Source organism: Larus michahellis, chromosome 1 (genome assembly GCF_964199755.1).
Source record: "Larus michahellis chromosome 1, bLarMic1.1, whole genome shotgun sequence".
Lineage (NCBI taxonomy): Eukaryota > Metazoa > Chordata > Aves > Charadriiformes > Laridae > Larus > Larus michahellis.
The window spans coordinates 103,190,995-103,212,214 of NC_133896.1; the positions used below are offsets into that span (position 1 = coordinate 103,190,995).

Below are 21,220 nucleotides of genomic sequence, written 5' to 3' on the forward strand. Positions count from 1 at the left end.
CATGTGCTGAGATAAAATATAACCTTTAAAATACACCTAAACCACATGGGATGTCAGCTCTTGCAAACTGAAGGTATCCTGTTGATGTGAACATTTGTCTTGGTCCAGTCCAGTCCTTCGTGGCAGAATTCCTGCTTGGTCATTTGCCCCTTTCTGAGCAGCCACACAGCTGTTTGGGGGGTGTGCATCAATGCCATTTGTCCAAATGGTTCTTGCTTAAAGGTAATAAAAATCAGAGAGGTTTCCTACTGGAAATACTAAGATGGAACTGCATCCTTCTGAAATGTGACTCTAATGGACTCCAAATGAGCTAGGCAGCATTAAAATGTTGTTAATTTGCGTTCTAGAAAGTGAATCTAAGAAATATCCATGGTTTGCTTTTCCTTCTAATAGCATGCATTCAGAGTCCATCAAGAAGAGCACACAAAACAAACTTGTTAGTCCTTGTGCTCTTTTGTATTTGGCCTAAAGTGGCTCATCAAATTTGATCTGAATTTGTGCTTTTAGTTCCCACAAACCTTGTCGCTATATTAGACTAATACCCATTTCTATTGCTAACACTGGGTAAGAAAATGTTTTTCTTTGTGTATCAAACGTCATGAATCAGGAGTGCAGAGAATGCTCCAGGGTTAAATTATTAAAGTATAATACAAATGACAGAAAAAACAGAGTAAAGTAATTTGTATGTGGTATTTATTGTATGTTAAACAAGAAAAACTTCAGTCATGACTAATACAGGAGAAAGAATAAAACCAAGAATCAGAGGAAAAAAACCACAAAATATTAGCTGAAGTCAATGTTAAAGGAATATTAAATTCTTTAAAAGCAAATCCTATCTCCTAAATCCCCACCTCTGATCAAAGGGACAAATTCAACATTAAAATGTTATCTTGCAAGGCAGAAGGTTTAGACCTCTTCTCACCAGGTCCCCCAGTTGTGTTCCTCCAACAACATAGCTATATGCTTACCTTTGCACGGGTGCTTTGAAGGCAGAAAATGCATCACAGACTACTTTAGCTTCTGAAGAAATAATCTAATTGTGCAGAAGAAATTAGAGTAAATAAAGAAAAAGATAGTTAAATGTTTTTATTGGCCAGTGAAGTTCATTACGCCTTCATTTCAAAATCACAGTGCTTCCGTGATCTTGTGTTTTGACCTCTTCTTGTGGCACTGAGTCTGGAAACTTGAAAAGCGGAGAATTTCTGTGAGCCTGGTTTGCTATAAGCATTCCTGCCTTTGGCAGAGGCTCTTCTGCTTGCTGTTTTCCGCAGCAAAAAATAATGGGGCTTTTGTTAAAATTGGGATCTGAAAGCAAAAAGCTGATAGGACTTGTACTGGCTGTCACTGGATCTTGAGAAACCAAAATATGCTACTTAAAATTGTAAATATGTACGCTGTAAATTGGACTCTACAATTATGATGAAAAACTCTGGTATGAGGAAGAAATATACCCTAGTCTTCCCCATTAAGTTTTGGGTAATTATTTGCAGCAAGATGAGCAGAGCACCTGGTATCTTGTAGGGTGAAATCCAAGATGTGCTGATAGTTTTAATTTTGGTATAATTTCACCTGGGGGCAACATACAATATGTTGATAATGTGGTGATTCATAATAACCTTCAGAGGGGGGAATGCACATTTATTGGCATGTTCATCTTGCATGACTGGCTTTTTTGAGTGACTGGGGTGACGGCACCTTCTTAAGATGTGTTGAGCAAAGGATGTTCTATTTTTGCATTATTATTGCCTCACAGCTACTGCGTTAGTGTTGAATCTGATTAAAAGTTTAAAAATAATATAAAAAAAAAAAGGCAAATGTCTGTGGAATAGGTCATAGCGGGAGAGGAAACCAAGTAACGGACAAATCAATGGCTGGCACAGTAGTAACACTTACAACCTATGGCTCGTTGTGCCCCAAAACTCACCTTTGGAAGGAATGAGTAGGGTCTTTCAGTGAAGCTGTGCTGGTTTCCCTGGGTCCTGCAGGCTTGAACGCTTCTGGAAATATTTCTTGTCTCAGTGCTGTTTGGGTGCCTGTTATTCATGATCAGGTTTCCAGACCACTTTGTCATCATTTGTGTTCTGGAGAAATCTGAGATTAAAAAAACAAATACCTCATCTTTTCTTTTTCACTTGAAATGTTTTTATAGAAAGCAAAAGAGCCTGCTTTTCATTTTTTAGCTATGGAAGAAGCTGGACTTCTCCAAGGAACAAAATAACATAGCATGAGAAATGGCATGTTTTAGTATTTGCTTGTTTTATAATAGATAAAGATGACAGAAATTGCTTGTTTTCATTTAGAAGCCTCCTTTGGTTGGAGGACTTATGTCACCTTATGTCAGTGTGGACTTTACCTTTACACAGCAACTTATTACATTAAATTTATTCATTTAAAATATACAGTTTGTATTAAGCCTGCACAGAATTTACAGCTTTGGGTACATTTTCCTGTCTTAACAGTTTTTAATCTGAATCTTCAAAGACTCTTTGACCTGGGCAGTCTATCTCTTTCTTCTCCTTTTCTTTATATTTAGTCCAGTTTTCATTCCATTTACTTCACTGCCTCATGCAGATACTAAAACACATACTCTTCTTATTTACCTTGGGCTGTAATTTCTGTATCTCTGTGGGTTTCTTTTCCCCACCCCCAGCCAGGAAACAAAAAACAGGGTGTGCTTTTAAAGGCAGGAAAGTAGCTTTAAATATCCTAATGGCAGAGCTGTGAGATTTTTTTTTTTCTTTAAAAAAAAGCGTGATTTTCTTGAAGACTCTCCAAATTTGTAGCTTTGTGAAATGTTTATTTTAGAGTCCCTTTCTGAGTCTAGAAGTGAAGCTTCTTCTAACAACACAAGCAGGACTTCCTTTTCTCCTCTTGTCCCCTTGCCTTCCCGGGGCCTTACAAATAGCGTTTTTCCTGTAGAATAAATAACTTCACCGAAATAGATATATAAACTCGCTCTAAAACTCAAGTCTGTTTATAGTTGAAATCCAACTGTTATTTTGCAGCTGGTCGCTGTAGTTTATGCTGAACCTCACAAAAGGTTGTTAGCTTCTCTGAGGTCTTTGTTTTGCACATTAGTTCCTTTTGAATGGGAAATCAGCCGTGTTCCTGACCTTTCCTAATGTTCATTTCTACAAGGAATAGGTAGAGGAAGGCTCAATAAAAACAGCTGGGGCTCTGCGAAGGCTTGCAAACCGTTCACCACGTACATTTTCCGAACTGGAAGCTGCAACAGAGGCAGGAGCTGGTGTCAGGGCTGGATGCAGCTCTGGCAGCCATCGAGGGGAGCAGAGGAAAGTGGTGACCAACGTGATTGTGTGACAGGCTGCCACCCCCGTGGTCCCCGGGAAGCTGATGCGAGTCTTGCCAGCATGCCTCTGCTGCTTCCCTGCTCTTGGACAGTAAAGGAAGCAATTAGAGTTGTGGTGAGCCAGAGGCTGGAAATCACGTCAGACGAGAGTGTGTCGCATGTGGCACTTGTCCATGGTGTAACGCCCATGAGGCACGCATGTCCCTAGGCTGTGTCTCGTGCGGTGAAGGTCCTTAGTCATGTGCTCAGTAATAGAGTCCATAAAGAGTATCGGTAGCTCAATACCAGACTTCCCTTGCAGCCTATTACTTAACTAATTTGAGACAGGTAGCTTAAGCCCTTACAATGATGCTTGTGTTGCCTGGTCTCATTTCTCTACGGAGCGTGCAGAAGGGTTCAGCCAAATGGAGCTGGTCCCCTGAAGACTCCTCACCAGTGGAGAGAGCTAGGGCCTTGTAATGCTGAGATAATACAAACCAAACAAAAGCTCCAAGTAATCATCATTATTCCTGCTCTACTAAGCTATATTGCTTTGCTTTTTGCATTTTTGCGGTGAGGGAAGAGAGACTGCGACAAGATTTTATGAAGTAATGTGTGCAGGACCTTTTGTGGGTGAATTCAGGACAGAGCTAGCATCTTCATTTCATAATATACTGTAATTGCCAAGCTATAGGTCATGGTCATAAAAGGTTCATGATCCTGGAGGTGATGTTATGTGCCTAGAAGCACGAATAAGAAATGTATTTACAAAGCAAAAATTTTGGGAGGCAGCCCTCTCTTTTTGTCAGAGCTACTCTTAGGTTCTGACCACAAGAAAGCAAAGCACGGAGACAACTGGAAAATCATGTTGCTGTTCCAGTTCAGGTGGTGTTGTCAGAATATGCAAGACCTAACAAGATTAGAGCGGTTTTGCCCTTTAATTTGAACAGATGTGAGTTGGAGTCACTAGTAGATTTGCATCATAACTCTGGTTCAACCCTGAGTCATGGGATTATTTCATTCTGATATATTCATTTTTGATGAACCACTGTGCTCCTTTTTTTGTGAGGGTGGGTTAAACAAATGCTAATTCCTCAATGAAATGCTTCGCCCTTGTTGAAACTTGAACGGGATATTTTCCAGAGCGTGAGATCAGAAACCACCCTTCACACAATAGCTGTGCCAGAAATGGCTTACCAGGAAAGCAGATTGCCTAGCGGTGGGTAACATTAACGAAATGGGCAGGGGGAGCTTTTCGAAGACTATTTGTGTTTTAATGTTTCTGGTCTTGTGACATTAATCTAATTTTTTTGCACCGAATCAAGTTGGATGTCACACTTTCCTTTGATCCGAGTTGTTAAAGTTCCCAGCTCTTGCTCAAGCAGGCTGTCATTCCTGCTTTTCATTACGGTTGTTTGGACTATTTTACGTCACAGAAAAAGAAAGCAGTTATTCAGATCACGGCTTTCCTAGTTGCGAACAGCAGATGGGATCCTACCTAAAGCAAGTCCAGGACCAGGTAGTGACTTTGTGGATTTTTACAGGCGTCCGCATGTTCGGATGTCCACAGGGCGAACGGGGCAGGAGCGCAGCGCCTACCTCGCCCCAGCTGGGCAGCAGACCCAGGGCTTTTGCAAAGAATGAGTCATCTGTGCAGTTCCAGATTGCAGCTGCTACAGCATTGTAGGACAGCACTAAACTGGAGCTTAAAAACGAAGGGAAGGGATGGGTCAAACTCAGCGTGAAAAGGAGCCACAGCCTCGCTGAAGGACACAAACAGGTTTTTAAGAGAGACCTGTGAGATTTTCTTGTAACTTCAACCCTTTAATGAAGAGAAACATTTGTCCCAGGGTGGAAAACAAGATACGGCTACAGGGCTAGTCAAGCTAGGCTTGACAGTGGTTGCTAATATAAATGGAGAATGGATTTTTTTTTTCAAGTCTATGTATTTAAACCAGAGTTAAAATGTCCGAAGAGAAAAGACCATCCTAGCCTAGCACTGGTTTTCCTTTTACATTTTACCTATGTTCAAATCTGTTTTGCTTTTTTCCCTAGAAATTCGATCCTCCCCGAAGTAGACTATGTAGCTATAGGAGCAAGACTGCACTGCTCTTGGAAAAATCTGCATGCCTTTGTGCTTAGATTTCCTTGCTTTTGCGTCTGAGCTGAGCCCCTGACAACTGAAAATATTTGAAGAAGGAAAACTAAACCCTAATAAATGTGAAAGGCATTTATACAAAAACACAAGCCTTCTTCCCTCTGTCTTAATTGAAATACCTTAAAAGGGTTGCATAGGCTATACAAATAAATACAACTACTAGTTCCCTCTCTGCTCGTTTGCGCCAGTTTTGGATATCTTTGTTTCTATTTTTGTCTCCTTATTCTTTTCTCTAATAAAGATCCGTAAGTAAAATTTCTGTCTGTGTCTAAGCTCAGCAGCTACGTGGTCACATCTCCTCCGTATCGTTTTTCCCGTGAACTTTTAGTTCCTTCTCATGTACTTGGAATAAAATCAAGCGCTCTGTTAGTGGCCAGAAGCCTGCAGTGGGGGGGCTGAACCACAGCTCATCTGGGCCTGTGGATGCAAGAGGTGAAATGCTATCAGTCTACTGGAACAGTGATGAGTATCTTTAAAGTCACTTTCCTATAACAGCAACTTAGTTTAAGAGCAGAAAAAGCGCTGGTCTGCTTCACGACTTCTCAAGACCTGTTTTCACCATGTAAAGTCAATTGTCTGTAAGCTGGGGACCCCGCTTGGCTTCGAAGTGTGCCTGGCTCTTCATTCACAAATGAAATGCTCTAGAGAGCTGCCAAATTGGGGAGATTATTCTGTCTCGTTTTCTGGCAAGCTGCGACTGCGTGTATCACTTCATTTATATGCTAATTGAGGCCAAGCCTCCAAATAGACTCCATACAATATCAGTGTGACTTGGCTCCGTCTGTATGGTTATTCTGCCTTCCAGCAGCCTCAGTGTGTGTGCTCGGAGCCGGAGAGGGTTTGGTACGTCTTCATCAATGAAGTCCTGCGTCCTGACCCCAGCTTTCAGAAAGTGACAATTAAACTGGAGGAGCGCAGGTCACTCGCAGGGAGGAAGACCACCTCGCTCTGAAGGTGAGCTCATGCCTTTTCTTGACTGGGACTCTACACGTTTCGGCTCTGAGGAGATGCTGGTGTTTCTGGGGCCAGCTGGCCTAATAAGAGGTTGCAGAGGGCATGGCTAATTATGGGGACAACGTGTTGACGAGCTGCCTAGGTAGAACAGCCGGTTTTGTTCCCTCCTCTCCTCTGCCAGCTCGTGTGTGAGTGACTGGCAAAAGCTCACTTTCCTCTAGACTGCCCATTTTTAAAGTGTAGTAAGGATCCGTGCTTATAGAAAGAGCAGGTACAAATATTCAGGAGTCCATTTGACTGTTTAGGATGTTTTGGATTTCAAAAGCCGAGGATGAACTATTCGGTAAATAGGACGCCTGCCTCATGCTAAATTTTATGGGACGTTTCACTGAAGGCTACTGAACTTAGGCTGGGAAATACACACGCTTGTGATGATACAAATTCTTCAAACGTTTTCAGAGGGAAGTATTAGTACCTTATGTATTAAAGCAGATTTGTGACATTGGCTCACAAGGGTATTTTACCATTAACCCCAGGGATTAGAGGTCTGTACTAAATTCTGAAGTTTCCATGTGATATTACTTCCAAGCTTTCTTAAACTTTCTTTTAGAAATGTATCAAGGTGTCTTTTAAAAATTTTGTTAAAAGAAAACTGAGCACTTGAAAGTTAGAAAATTCCCAGCTGGCAGTCACCTGTGCGAGTCCTTTGTGGGTCCGCGTTGCAGTGCAAGCCGCTCCAGACAACAGCAGCTCAGGCACGGGAACGCTGAGTTTCAACATGCCTAACTTTTTAAAACTCAGCACTTGTACTGCACTTCCCAGTCCTGGTTCAGGTGCCCAAAAAGGGGCTTCAAGGCCTACTGGAGAGAGCAAACGGCCAAGGAAAGGCTGTTGACAACAACAAAAATGTGTCAAAATTTCCTGTGCTCTCCTAGGCTGAGTGCTCACAGCTTTGAAATAAGGAATTATTTTAATTTGGGATTCATGTCTTGGGCTCAGGCGCCTGTGTTGTCTCTTTATACATGGGGAAATTGCTGTTCTCTTCTAAGTTGTGGCAGTGCCCACCTCTCATCTGGGAGGTGAGGGGTATCAATTCAGCATGAGCTTCCTCCCCTGCCTGAGGCAGCCCAAATTTACATGTCGTGTGCTAGATAATTGGCTTATACAGCGAACGAATTGGCACGGAGACACTCTCCACCTCACCTGTGATGTGGAGTCATGATTTGGCCAGGAAAGGAAGACAGACTCATCAAGCCACAGAGAAAGAAAGCAAGAGGGAGCACGACTGCTTTGCCTAATGATGAGGCAATTTCCTGGGATGGAGCAGTAATGGGTTCTGGTACTTCCCAGAAGTACTTAAACGTTTTTGCAATCTGCTCATCACTCATCAGATAAACCTTCCATGGGATTTCCAAAGCCTGCCCATGCATTCACTTTTCTTTGTTCCTGTGAAGAGCTTGTGTCTGTTCTCAACAGTGTGTTGCCTCCGGGTTATGACCTGTTGGTTGACAAAAATAGGTGCCAGGTGAGGTTCCTGCCAGGGCATGACCGCCGGGTTGAAGAATACCACCGCACTTGTGCAAGGAAGTGCCTCATTTATTTCCATGACACTGTGCTCCTTTGTGTGCTCTGTGGAGCAGGTCTTGGCAAGCGGTGTTCATGCAAGTCTCTCTGTTTTAAATGGAAAAGCTCCAAAGCTGATAAATTTCCTGTGTCAAATGGGTCAGAGAAAGGACATCCCTATTCTAGGCCAGGATGGTGTCGTTAGGTAAACAGGGATTGTTCCTCGGCCTGGGAACTGGCCCCATCTAGATGTGAGCACTCGGAAGCTGGGCTAAAGGAGATGGTTGCAGAGGTCAGGATCGCAGTGGGGGATCAGCCGCACTACAAGGGCACGTGGCCCAGGGAGGAGAGCTTGCTACTGTGCTCGGAGGACCATCCTGCACTTTGTGAAGCTCTACAAGGGGCAGCAGTCCTCGTTCCATCACCCGTCAGCCTCTGCCCTGGAAGCAAAGGCAGTAAAAAAACCTGAACAATTTGAGGAGTGCCAAGTTGGCACAAGTCAGTTCCTAGGAGACTCATATCTGACGCACCATCCAAAAGTCTGGAAATACCGTATGAAGAGTGGAAGCTTCTCCCTGAGCTCCTTTGCTACCAGCGCTGCAGTTCTGTTACTGCTGGAGTACGATGCTTGCTCCTTAGCAGCGCTTGAAATTTGTTTATTCCATGCTGGAGTGAAAGGAGAACTCTTTGAAATGTTATCCTTTTTTACAGTTTGTATTTTTCTTGTTATGTCAGTTGTGTTAATGTCTGCTTTTGGATGCTAATGGGATGATTTAATTTGTGAATGTTTGTTTTGTGGTATCAGATACTGACCTGACACAGGATGCATCCCACTTTAAAGTGGTAGCTCAGCTTAACTCGGAGCAGAGGTTTTTAACTCCAGACTTTCTCAGGTGAACACAGCAGGAACTTGAATGTGAGTGTCCCATTGTCAAGAGCTCTCCAGAGGATGAAAACAGCTTCTACTCATTGCCAAAAATGCCAGTTTGACTGAAAGGTAAAAATTCCTTCTCTTTTTTTTTTAAGCTATTCTGGCTACTCTGTGTCTTACCCCATTGAGGCTAGCTGACAACACGGATTAATTTTGAAATGCGTAGAGCTGTGTTTTACAAAGTTATGAACCTACAGTAAGGGAAAATCCAGCTCTTGCAGCAAAGAGAACAGCCCATTGGCAGATTTAATTGGAAAAGAGAAGCTTTTAAAAAATTTTAAAAAAATTTAGCTGGGGAGAAGAGAGTGATTTAAAGGGCAGGAGGAAGAGCGGAACAGGCCATTTTCCTGTAGTACTCAGATACTACCTTTGTCACGGAAAAGGGAGCTGCTGCATTTAAATGCAGGGCTGCTTTACTGTATGAAGATAAAAGAAGGTGGTCTGCAGATCCAGAAGTTTTATGGGAAGAGTTTTGTGTGTCTGAGAAAACTTGTATTGCCCTGTTGAGTAGTTCTGAGGGACATAAATGCAATGGCTTGTCTGGGTACTAAAAATGCACATCTTGTGATGCTGGCAGTTGCATGAAGTCTTGCTGAAGGTAGTGGGTGTAGCAACCACCCTTCATTTGAGCCAACTGCAAAGTGCAATTAAGCTTTATGGAACAGATAGCTGAAACAATAGGAGTCACCACCCCAAAAATGAGGGTATGTACAAAGCTGTTTAAGAACTTGTTGTGTAGGTGGAGGGTTTGATAACAGGCTGAGTTAACATGCAGGTGGCCAAATATTGTTCATGTGGAAGGAAGAGAAACTAGAAGGACATCAGAGCAGCACACAGAGAATGCATCAAGAAAGTCTCAGCAAAATAAATAGTTGCTGCCTGACTGAATAAAAGCTGAGTTTTCAGAAGTCAGGCATGGAGCTCCATGCAAGCGAAGTGTTACCTGCTCTGAAGCTCTCACTGATATGTGAGAATTTGTGTTTAAGGAGTTGCTCTGAAATCAGAAGGCTTTGTATCAGAAAAATACAGTACCTGGTTCCAACATCTGTCCACCTGCCAGAGAGAAATGATGCAGAAGTATTGACCAGCTCAGAAAGTGGTAACTCTCTGATGGATCTCCACATTATTGCAGTGGCGAAGAAGCAGGTATTGCTGCTTCTAGCTGTAATGAGGCAAGTGAATCTTTTACAGGGAACACGACTTCATATTTCAGTGTGGAAAATATAAACGAACATCAATTAGAAGGGAAAAGCCAGGTCAGAATAAAATGCAAACGAGGCCCCGACCTGGCCTAAGTAGATTCTATTGGAACTTTCCACGTAGGAATATTTATTTGCTACAGAGCTGAACTTGGCAAAGTGAGACTTGCACTTGGGTTTGGAGGTTTGATTTTTTTTCTTTCTTGTATGGTCAGCTTGATCACAGCTAATCTTTACTCATCTTTCTGATTACTGCAGTGTCCCTCACGCTCTCTCTTTCGAATGAGCTTTACTTCATTATTCACCTATTTCATCGCTTAGAAGAAACCAGATTTTTTGCACAATGTTTGCTTTGTTGACTAGATTTAGCATGTGAATGGGTTGTCTGGCTGTCACAGAAAGGTTGTCCCTTATGTCTTTATATGAAAAAGACTTTTGTTGGTCTATTTATAAGCATGACCTTAAGAGATTTCTAACATTATGAGTTTGGGCTGCTACTGAGACAAAGTTCAAGACCATCTAAACAGTGCCCTACACAGATAGTTCCTCTGGTTTTAAAGTGTCTGCAGGCTCCACGTAATTTCCCGTCCAAGTGAGTCTGACTTCTATTAAAGCACTGTCAGAATCTGACTTTCATTAGTGCCATGAATGATCACTAAGCGTAGATTTAGATTCTTCTTACGCTTACATTGCAGAAAACGCAAAGCGAATGGGCTTAAGGTAAAACTGAAGCAAAGCTGTATGTAATTCTGAAGCATTCTTCTGAACCCCAGCTAGCTCTCTGGTGATGTTCTGGCCAGAGTACTGGCTTTTCTGAGCTTTCCAGAATGTATCACCCAGAGTTCAACCTCTAGACTTTTGTAGGCCAAAATCGTTTCATATGCAATAAAGAAGTTTTTAGTTAACTTTCAAAGTGAGAATAGAGTTATTTATGCCTCACGAAATAGCGAGCAGTGTGAGATACCACACACTGTACGTGGAATAAGCCACCAGGGTCATCCAGTCCAGTGCCTCAGGAACACAGGGGTAATCGCTGGTTAGACCCAAAAGGTCTACAAATCACCCATTCTGCATATACCACAAGCCACAAAACACTCCCCAATGCTCTATAAAAGCTTGAAGATATATAGGACAACCCATTCGAAGCCACAGACTGTTGTTTGCCACCATCGGGCTGTTGGAATTGTGGTGATCTAGCATCTCTTACACCGTACCACAAGAGGATAGCAATGAGATCGAAGGCATTTTGAACATCCTAAGCACCAAACACCCTGAAGACCTCTAAAGGGAAACGCACTAAGTAATATATCCTACCGTATTCTTTAGCCAGGCTTTTACACTCTGCTGGTTTTACATATGCTCAATATAGCATGCACATCTTGTACTTGAGCATGCATGCGTGTAAACACATTCCCTGGTCATCTTCCAGAAATGACTTTTCTGTCTGTATGGCCCAATTGTGTTGTGTCTTCCAGCCTCTGCAAAGCCAGAGAAGAGAGGTGGCACCTCTGTCCTTCCCAAACACTTCCAAAGCTTGTCAGCAACCCACCTGGGGTCTCGGCAGCCTTGGCCATGATCCAGCCCAGAGGCGATGGGTTTACTGGTCTCTTTGGTCACTGAAGACAAAACACATAATCTGAAGCAAGGTTTGGGTCCCAACCATGTGAGCAGTCACATCTTCCAGGACTTTCGCTGCTCAGATGCAAAGCTTTTTTTCCCTCCTATGTCTTGCTGGTGGCTTTCGTTTCCATGAATAATTAGGTGCGAATTGCCATGAAGATTTCCCTCCTCATAAAAAAACACCTTCTGTAATCTCAGAACCAGCTCCATATGTTTAATATCACCATATCTGGATGCTTCTGGCAGAGTCGCTCTGCCCTGCTCTCTGTACATGTGCAGAAGAGATACAGAGTATTCTCACTTGCTTTTCTGGCCTTCTCAGACCCAAATGTCAAATACAATAACCGAAAAAATGTGCTATGCAGGACAGTTGCATCCATCTTAATGTAATACATGGAAATAGCAGCCCTGCTAGGGACCAGAAAGCTAATTCTCTAAAGCTAGTTCCAAATAAAATGGGTCAGGAAAAAAATAATAATGTGAGGGCAGTGCCATTCTGATAGCAGGTAGGTCAGAGCTTTGCTTTACATGGAGGATAGACTTGGTCTATTGGCATACGAAGAGATCAGCAGTGTGACATTTGTTTCTCACAGGAAAATCCTTTCCCTAGGGTGCAGACAGGAAATCCAAAATGAGAGGAGGTAAATTCCAAAGGACCGCTGAGGAAAGGGGAGGAGAAAGAACAGTGTTCACTTGTTGTGTCGGCTAAGGAAAGGCTCGGGAAATAAAACTGCATGAGAAATAAGTGCTTATTTTGACATTATATGGAGTGCTCTGATTGCAGGATGAACCACTTCCGTGCTGCAAAGCTGTAGCGCAGATTGCTGTGCCGCCTGGTGAAGTCTTTATTTACTGTGTTCTTGATTTCCTTAAAAAGCACTGAATTCCTTTGGGGAAAAAAAAATGCAAAATTCAACTTATCCAACTAATGCATGAGATAGATAGACAGACCTTTAAGTTTGTTTGCAGCACGTGTTTTTCTGATTACTGACGGGAGTGAACCAGCAGCTTTTATGAAGTCCTTGACTCTTTCATGCTAGAAATTTTGGTGCGAACTCAATGATCTGGTAGCAGGCTGAGACTTACAGCAGCACAAGTGTATTTAACTCAGGGACCTTTTGCTGACCATAGGTTGCCTAGGCTAACACAGAGCCCTCTCCAGCTGCTTCTCTCCGAGTATGGGATGCCACGAGGGGTGGGAGAGAGAGGAGCTGCTCCACTGAGCCTTGCAATCGCTCCTTGAACCCACTGGTGGGAGCTTCATTTTGGACTGATGCTGTCACATCAGCCTCCCTCAGAGCTCAGCCAGCAAATGCTGGGCAGCCACGGGTGGGTAACGAGAGCTAATTACTTAAGCACAAGGAACCAAGAGTAAGGATGATTCACCTTATAAGGAAGGGCCACGCAAGACTCTTCTGTGAGGCCCTATTGAGATGCTCCGTGACAGGGAGACTGTGAAACAGGGGCTCTGAAAAGGACATTCCTCCCATTGGATTCGCTGACTTGAGGTTTTTGTCAGCTGGATCTGTGGGCTTCCTGCCAGCCCAGAAAAACTAACAAAGGCCGTTTCTTCAGTTGCATACGATCAGGGAAGAGGGAGAGGAGGAGGAAAAAAAAAAAAGAGGGACTGTAATACGTTTAAGAGAGAAACATTTTTCCCAGAGAAGTAAAAATGCTTTATGTATATAGATACCCAGCTGCTGGTTACTGTGAGCCCCAGCATAATTCTTAAATCTCTGAAAAGTGGCACAGATCACATAGCTTTAATGTAGTACAGATGCCATTTAGCACTATGTGGAAAGTTAGGACACTCTTGAAACTGAACCTACGATCCTACTGTGGTCAAAAGTTAGAAAAGATGCAACAGTAAGACTGAGAGGGAATTGTTTGAACTGGATTTGTCAATCAAAGGCAAATTTATAATTTGACATATCAAATTATAAATTAAAGGCTAATTTCCACTTACCCAACATTGTTTCGCTCAGTTTCCTAGGTTCTTCAGAGTGCTCATGCTCTTAAGACAACGTTTATCAGGGTTGGTTGATTTCTGTGCCTTCAAATAAAGAAATAAATAGGGTACTTAGATATCCCTATTTTTCAAAACTCCCTTTTTGGGTTTTCAGTCATTCAAAAGCTGTCCAACGGAGCTCTTTGATTTTGTGGTGCTTGTAGCCCCTGGCCATGGCACATTGGACAAAAGTTGAACTGTTAGATAGCCTTTCTTGAACAAATTCCAGTACAGCTACATTTTCACATTTTCTTCCTGAACTGCGAGGAGATACAAGTGTCTGGCACCATTTTAAGCATTGCCAAATTCTATCCAACTTCTCTTAAAAAAAAAAAAAAAAAAAGAGAGAGAAGTTAAAACAACATTTTTAATAGTGAAGTGTAACTAACTATTGCTGTCCTTTCTCTATATAAGCTGTTATCAAGTCTTTGAAGTTCTGCCAGCTTGTTTCCATTACAAGGAAAACATGATACCAGCTGGAATTTTTGGAGTACAGAGGGAGTGATGGCAGTGGTCCTGTTGACTTAAAAGCTGTGCATAATGTCCTGTATTTTTATGAACACAGCATAAAGAAACTAGAAATGGTTTTCTTTTTAGACGTGTCTGCCTTTTCAGCAGTGCTGCACCCCTAAGAAGCTTCATCTCCTTAAACTTCTTTCTAATGTGGTATTCACTGCACCTTTTCTCATTCTCCCATTTGTTTTCAAGGTTTTTATTTTTCTTCTCTCCTGCCCATCAAATACTTCAAGCTATCAAATGTTCCAGCCCTGTGTTTATCTGCCCCGTGAGAAGCCTCCCGGCTCACATAGTGTAGCTTCTACTTTGCGTTTTGAGTGTTAGCTTCTGGGGTTTTTCTGCTATCACTACCCCTGAGAGTCTTTTGAGTCTTCCAGTTTGCTTTAGTGCAAGCCTGGGACTGATGAAAATGGTTATTAACACTTTCGGTCTAACAGCTGGCTGCAGCCAGTGACATAAAAACCAGCTGCCACGTTCGCTCTGTTGATCACGCGCATCGGTGGGCAGGTAAAGCTTTATAACCGAGATAATCTGCGGTAGGGATCCTTCCTAGCATACACAGCACGCACAAACAAGCTATAGCCCTGCTTTATCTCCAAAACAGGGTTCGATTTCAGCACGTGTACTGTATTAAGCTTTCTTTGCATCAACATAAAAAAAATCTTGACTTCTGCAATATGTCGGGATTTGAGCCATATGGCGTGTGAGAAACAGGTGGAAAAAAGGCTGAGGAAAAAGTGTGAAAGGAGGAAAAAAACCCATCTTTTTAATAGTCAAGAGAAAGGGCTACACTTGTGGCCATCCCCCTCCCAACAATTATTATCGGAATAGTCAAGTCCTTCCTAATAAAGAACTGATTAAAGAATGGAGGCTGAATGCAAGAAGTTATCCACTGGCATGCTGCACGCCTGAGAGAGGTGCTGCTAACAGTTCCTCGGTTTATGTTATACATGGCCGTGAACTGCTACAGGACTGTTGTTTCTGACTTATACGTTGAATGTTCGCAGTCTGCTCTGCTTGCTATGATTTTTTCACCTCCGTCAGGGGTTTTTCTTTCAATGGCCCAATTGCGTGATTCTCAAACCCGCTAAGACTCTTTTCAAAGTGGTTGCTGGAGCGCTTCCCAAGTAAATATTTGTCAAAGTGCTTATTAGCAAGACGATTTCCTTGTATATTTTCTGTTTCCATGAACATTCTTATTAGAAATGTTAACAGAAATGAGAGGCAATTTGCAAAATGTATTGATATTTCGAGCACAGTTGAATAAGATGGTTTAATCGGGGTATTTACAATTGCAAGCCTTCTTTTTATTTTGCATTTCGCTTGATGTCTGTTTTCATTTTATAACAACAACAACAACAACAACAACAACAAAAAGTATGCAGTTGCATGTTCCTATGGCAAGTAAAAGCCAAAGCAGTCATCCAGCTGTTAAAATTGGTGTTAGTTCTGAATTTTCTATGGATTTCCCACTGCATGGCAGGAAATCAGCTTTCATTGCTGCTTCCCCCTCCTCCCCATCTAGCCTCCTATTAGATTAATACCAGAAGCATGAAGTAACGTTTAACAGAAAGTTGTTGCTTTTAGCTCTGGGAAAACTTGGCAGCCTCTCCAGAAATGAAGGGGGGAGGGGGAACCTGAAACCTCCCTGAACTAAAAGAGGAGATCTGAGGTATAAAGAAACATTTTTCTCCTGTTTAAACTTCCGAGGTTTAAAAAAGCACGCTAATGACAAACTGTTCCGAAGTCTAATGAGGATCCGCTCTCAGACTTTTCCCCTCTTTATGCATTAATCGCCTGGCTCTTATGGGCTACTTTTGCGTCCCCATTTCACGTTGCTACCTAATTTATGTCCTCTCAGCAAAGTGTACGTCTCTTCTTGGTTAGAATGGGTTTCTGGTTTACAGGACGGTCTGGGGAGCTTACAACCAAACCGAAGGTTGTTGCTCACAAACACTGGGATGCCTCCCCGACTGTTTTAAGGTTTCAGTAGTACAAAGAGGAAGGGGAAAAAAAAAAATGCAACGTGCAAACAAGGCATTATGAAAAAGAAGCAAGACCACCCCCAGCTTCCTATCTCAGATTTCACAGTGGTCTTTAAACTACAGTACAAAATTATAATTTATTAAAACAATGTGTTAAAGATTGTCATATGTTAATTTCCTGTGATAGTCTGGGATCCGCAAGCGTATTTTATTGCTTCCTGTGGGCCTAGTCCTACATCAGTCAGTGGGAATTTCATTGGGAGCGCGTGGTGTCGTGGCCACGGCGCTGCAAACCCAGACTGAAGAGCGTGTCTGGGGCTTCGTTGCAAGCCGGCTGCTGGGAGCCACGCTGCAGGATGGAGACGGATGCTCTCAGGTGACACACGTAGACCAGGATACGCCCATAAATCAGCAGGCTTTACACGGTCCAGCTCCTGTAAAATAGCATGTCCAAACTTCTCACGTTCCCCGAACAGCTGGGTTTGTTTTGTTTTTCGGTTTACCGTCGTCCCATTAGCTGAGGCGCTGCCCTGTAAAGCCTCAGCTCCTGGTTAAAGCGCGGGGGCCCCGGCCACCGCAGGCTGGGCAGGTGGAGAGATGTGGAGCTTCGAGGCTCAGGTACCCAAGTGCTTTACTTTCTTTTGAGTAAGCTCACGGCACCAAGAGCAGGCAGAGGGAAACAGCAGTACCAGGAGGATGGTCCCCCGTTATTCCCCAGGGTGACCCAAAATGGGCCTGAATGAGAGGAAAAGGGAAGACTGGGATACGGATTAACCTGGCAGTGGCCATATGTGAGGGGTATGTGCCTTATTGTGCCTTGCACGCCAACAAGCTGTCTGGTATAGAAGCTGTCCTGGCCCTCAGGAGCCAGATTCCTCCAGCATCCATCAGTTAAAAAACCTGCAGGGAAATGCTGGGCCATCTCCCCCCTTCCCCTGCACCTTCTGACAGCAGCTGGACGTACTCGATTCTGCGACCCTCTCCACCACCCCACTATATTTTTAGGATTTTGTTGAAGTGGGTGCAAGTGTGGTGGGGAGGTCAGATGGTGGGTTGTCACTTGACTGCTGTTTTGGTTTAGGTTGATTTTGCCTTGAGCACCAGTGCGTCATCAGGATGTTTATCTTTGGGTTTTGTATATTTTGTTCAAGTATGTAAGGCACTTTTAAGTATGGCTACATATGGAGAAAATGGTTATAATTTATATTTTTCAGTTGCTCTTAATCCTGCCTCTGTTGGGAGAAAAATCCCAGAAAGCTGAGGCTAAAATATAACTCTGCATCTTATTCTGCCTCTATTAGGAAAGGAAAGTAGCAGCAATATTGTGTCATCCTTTGTGCTGCTAATGGGACTTAATTCCACATTTGCGGGCCATCTGCTGAGAACAAACCTCTACCGCCCTTCTCAATGCACATATAAAAACTTGTCAGCAAAGGCAGCTTCATGAATCAGTTGTGAGGATATATTTTATCTAAACTTTGCTAGGCAGAGCTTTTTCCTTTATGAAAGCCAGTACATCAATTCCAGCCCAAATGACTCTGAACAGAATGAAGTAAGTTTTGGCAACCATATTTCCTTTTGGTAGAAATGTATTTTTTTACCTCTTTCAACTCCGTACTAACTAATTGAGTTTCACCCGAAGGGGAAGTATATTTTTTGCAGGAGGAAGAAATCAAATGAGTATTTATTTCAACACAGAGAGATCTGTCTTTATACAGATTAACTGTGAAACTAAAGTAGTATCTTGGGTTCTTGCGTTCCACACCTTGCTCCCACTGAGATTTCTTGTGTAACCTTGGACGAGTGGCTTAGATGGTTTTACATTTCTTCTCATTTCCTACTAAGGAAAGTACTGTCTCACTGACATGACCCACCACGTTGTGAAATATATAAGAGACTTCTGCACCCAGATTTGATAAATAGAGACCAAGGGAGAACAGAAAACTTCCCTGGCTTGGCACCCAAGGCAAATCATAAGGCCCCAAACTAAGGTGCATGTGGGAACTTACGAATCAGCTTATTGCTGGCTGGGGAAAAGATAAGTCTAGAAGGGGCAACTGTAGGATGAAGATACCCTTGTGTCCAACCACTGAGTACAAAATGAGTTGCTGCCCTAACCTGTGACTGTAATTAACTGTAAACCAGCGTAGCTATGGCATTTGCACCCTGTCTTCTGCCAACCCTTTGCCTGCTGACTTAACATCTATGAGGGGCATGGACCAAGGCGTCGCCTGTAGACTTAGTGCTTGCAGTTTTCAACACGTTTGCTCACAGATCATATATCAAAAATGCACTTGTGTACAGAAGAACTTTAGTAACACTGTAGGGAGCTGAGCTGCACTGTCTGAGTTGGCTAATTAAGGCCTAAGCCACCCCCATCCACAGAAGCATGCTGATTCTAGCAAAGGGAAGCAATTAATCAACTGCCAAGACAGATAGCCATACACAAGCTAATAAGGTAGTGCTCTTGTGATTTGAAGCAGAGTAATGTCTGGCCCGTGTTAGCAAAAATCCTTTTGATTACTAAAATGTTCTATTTAAAGAAGAAATAGCGTGATCTTCTGTTGCACTAAATGTCTAGTTACTTTAATAAAAATGGTTACCTTTCCAACAAATCTTGTCTTGTTTATATCTTTAGGCTATTATGGCTACGACATTGCTACTACTTAAATTAGTCATTATGAGTTGTGCAACTTATCCATAGAGACATTTTTAAGTTAACTACTTATTATTAACAGAAAACTAACTGCCCGAATTAGTCGAGTCCTCGCTTTAACGGTAGTTCTGCAATGCAGCCATGCTCTGAGCTAGGCAGTCAGCATCAAAGGAAGAAAAGACCTCAAAAATCTAGGCAAAACCTCAGAGAAGTGCAACAAAACCCACTTACCCGACGTGTCCCTTAAGCTCTGAATTCAGCTGCAAAAGCAGCCGGAGCCTGATGATTCAGAGGAATGCAAAACCTAACTGCTTTCTTGCCTTGCAATTACAACCTAGTTAATTGTGTACAACTGTGCAAAGGAAGAGAGTGAGGAAATTCCTTTCTTGACCCTTCCAGCAATTGACTTGTGCCCTGGAGCATGAGATTTGATTACTCATGTAACTTATTTTCCCCAGGCAGTTTCTTGTTGGTAGTTCTTGTGTGACAATTTAAGAAAGTTTCAGGGCAAGTCACAAGAACATTCCACTGATTGAACCTCAGCTTATATGATTTTGCTATTGTTTGATATACCTCTCTACTGTGTGCTGCATTAACAGATTTTTACATTTTTTAACTTGAACGACCAGTGTAACTATTGGGCATGATTTTTTTCACCGGAATGGTACTGATGAATGCAGTCATGCTCCAGGTTGCCTTTTTATTTTGCAGAGATTCCCAACAAGCCCTAAAAATCAAGTTTCTTCCAGTACCTAGAATCCAGCCTGCTACACTGCCTCAAACGTCTCCGAGGAAGTTGCAACAGAAGAATCACCGCTTGCTTTGAAGTTTCACCAGAAGTTCTGGTTGTGACCATTGTTATTATTTTCAAGCTATAAATAATTGCGTAGTTTTATTCTGCAACGGCAAGCAACAGCTGGGTTTTTTCACTGAGGCAGTAGTTCAAAATGCTCTGGTTACACGCTGGAAAGCACTGAATCCTTAGGACTGCATTTGTTGTGACATGTTTTTTCACAAAGAGTGCAATTTAATAATCCACTGGTGACATCGGTTCAAGAAATGGAGGCTCGGTCTCAAGCACTGCTGCTCAGATCTATGGTGTTCCTCTTCTCATCAGTCACTCTAACGCAAGTACTTGTTGGACCTTTTTCAGAAGGGGAAGAGGTGCAGGGGAGGAAGAGGTTTCACCTGGATCATTTCCTTGATCTGGTTTTCACAAATAACTGCGTCAGGCCACCAAAGAAGGTCACAAACTACAGATGGGGAACCCAAATGAATAGTTAAGGCAGGAAAAGGAAGAAACCAGACCAGTTTTGCCACCAAAGAAAAGACTGGGTGTAGTTACACCCAGTCATAAATGGGTAGCTTTATCTCAACTGACTTTGTCAGGCTGGGTATTGTCTCTCCTCCTGCAGGCAGCATAAAGCCTGAACCAACTCCCGGCTGTGGGCTCTGGCTCATTTGACAGAAATGCAGTCATGTCCACACCTGAAGTGGATAAAATCTGTAAAGGTGAGGGACCAAGTAATGCAGAGGTTGTGACTGTGGGTGCCTGCTCAGTGGTGACTTCAGTTCTGAAGTATCTGAAGTGATCTCGCCTTCCCTGTTACAGAAGCGCGGCACTGAAGTATTTTATTAACATTCTCAATGCTCCTGATTAAAGCATGCTTTTTGCAAACATGCCAGCATTTGATTTCTACTTATATGAATTACCATGGAAACAAAACTTTTATTGGGCATGCTTGCATACTCAGGGGTGGAGAACTTTGAAAGCCTCTATGATATGCAATACAGTTGATGTAGCCGTGCAACTGCCATGAAAACACTTAAAGCTAGCTAACTGGACTGCTGAACCCATCTACGCCTTGTAGCTCTTGTGCAAGTTTCCATACCATTTTTCCTGACTTTCTTTAATAGTAGTATTGTTGCTTTTGTTCCAACAAGAGTTTTCAGCTCTTTGTTTTTTGGAGTTTCACTTTTTTTGCTAAGTTTTAAGTATTTCCTACTTATAAAATGTCCAAGAGAGTTTTTTTGTTTGTTTGTTTTTAAAATGCCAGACTCTTGCCTGCTAGACATTCCAACTTATCGAGTTATTTTAGGGCCTCAGCTATGGCTGGTTTTGAGTACCTCTTGTTATTTGAGAAATAAGCTTTATTTCTTATTTTTCTCTCCTTTGCTGCCAAGAAACAGATGACCCTGACTCAGATAAAATTTTCCCAGCATACATGTATGAGAGGAAACACATGCTCTGCCTGATCCAACTTTGCTGCCACCTCACCTACTGCGTAGGAACTAAAGGAACATTTCAGCCAGCGTATCAAAAGTCCTTTGGAGTAACAGT

At 42.6% G+C, this 21,220-nt stretch overlaps 1 protein-coding gene across 1 annotated transcript in view; it reads left to right on the forward strand.

Moving 5' to 3' along the window:
* The first annotated feature begins 8,882 nt into the window (after window positions 1-8,882).
* PHLDB2 (pleckstrin homology like domain family B member 2) overlaps window positions 8,883-21,220 on the forward strand; it is an 86,415-nt gene continuing 74,077 nt past the window's right edge. Inside the window, exon 1 of the mRNA XM_074597471.1 lies at window positions 8,883-8,961. The gene's annotated coding sequence lies outside the window, so the exon portion shown is untranslated. The remainder of the gene's footprint in view (window positions 8,962-21,220) is intronic.